General features: G+C 43.3%; 1 pseudogene across 1 annotated transcript; it reads left to right on the top strand.

The window, feature by feature from the left end:
- The first annotated feature begins 610 nt into the window (after positions 1 to 610).
- LOC110291645 lies at positions 611 to 1025 on the top strand (annotated as a pseudogene). The gene has a single exon (XR_002377588.2). The product of XR_002377588.2 is annotated as a 40S ribosomal protein S12 pseudogene (transcript).
- The last annotated feature ends 476 nt before the right edge of the window (positions 1026 to 1501 follow it).

The following is a 1501-nucleotide window of genomic DNA, read 5'->3' as shown; positions in this document are numbered from 1 at the left end:
AAATGTCCAAAGCATCAAAGAAAGAAGCTGAAGCAGGCACCAGAGATGTAAACCTGTTCCTCTGACCATAGGCTAGCCAAACTGATGCTGTGAACGTGGCCTTATTATTGCCAAAGCCAGTGCCATTCTCATCAAAATCCCAACAGCATTCTCCATAAAGAGAAAACAATCCTAAAACGTGTATGGAGACACAGTATACTCTGACTAGCCAACGCAATCCTAAACAGAAAGTAAGGCTGGAAACATCATGACATCTGATCTCAAACCAGATTGTACAGCCACAGTGTCAAAATAGCATTGTGTTGTCACAAAAATAGACATGGAGATCAATACAATAGAATAGAGGAGTCAGAAATAAGTCCAGACTACATACCAACCTGAGTCTCAACAGAGGAGCCAAAAACATGTGTTGGAGAAGGGGCAGCATCTTCAAGAAATAGTGCTAGGAAGTATTATTTATATCTAGATAGGCAGGATAGCCACAGAAGAATGAAATCAGATCTCATCACTCAATCAAAAAGCTTAATGTGCTTTTCCCCTGCCGCCGCCGACTTGCGCGGAGGCGGAAGCTCGGGTGCATTCAAGATTCCGCGTCACCCGTGATTCACCGCCATGGCAGAGGAAGGCATAGCTGCTGGAGGTGTAATGGACGTCAACACTGCTCTACAAGAGGTGCTGAAGACCGCCCTCATCCACGATGGCCTAGCACGTGGCATACGCGAAGCTGCCAAAGCCTTAGCCAAGCGCCAAGCCCATCTCTGTGTGCTCACATCCAACTGTGATGAGCCCATGTATGTCAAGCTGGTGGAGGCACTTTGTGCTGAGCACCAAATCAACCTGATAAAGGTTGATGACAACAAGAAACTAGGGGAATGGGTAGGCCTCTGTAAAATCGATCGAGAGGGGAAACCACGGAAGGTGGTTGGTTGCAGTTGCGTAGTGGTTAAGGACTATGGCAAAGAATCTCAGGCCAAGGATGTCATCGAGGAATACTTCAAGTGCAAGAAATAAATAAATATTGGCTCATAAAAAAAAATAAAAAAAGCTTAATGTAAGAGCTGAAACTCCCAAATTGCTAGAGTCAAACTATTAAATTAAGACTTAGACAATGACCACCCTTTAAGTTTCTATTTGCTTTTGCATTTTTCTAAGCTTTACTTTATTTTTATTAAATTTAATTAAGATTTAATTGGATCATTTCTCCTCACATTCTTCCCATCTACTCCTTTCAAATTCATAGTCTCTTTAATTAAAATTGTTACACACACATACAGAAAGAGAGGGGGAGGGAGAGGGGGGGGGAGGGGGAGAGGGAGAGGGAGAGAAAACAACTTGCTGAGTCTGCTTAGTATTACTTGTAAGTACATAATTTAGAACTGGCCACTTGGTGCTGTATAGCCAATTACAGCACTCATCTCTGGAAAGGACTAATTCTTCCCCTCTCTCAGCAGTTGATAGCTGCTTGAAGCTCTTCATCTAGGAGTTGGGCCCAGAGAGAATT

This window comes from Mus caroli, chromosome 3 (assembly GCF_900094665.2).
Source record: "Mus caroli chromosome 3, CAROLI_EIJ_v1.1, whole genome shotgun sequence".
NCBI classification, from domain to species: Eukaryota; Metazoa; Chordata; class Mammalia; order Rodentia; family Muridae; genus Mus; species Mus caroli.
This window is presented reverse-complemented; position numbering and strand designations above follow the sequence as displayed.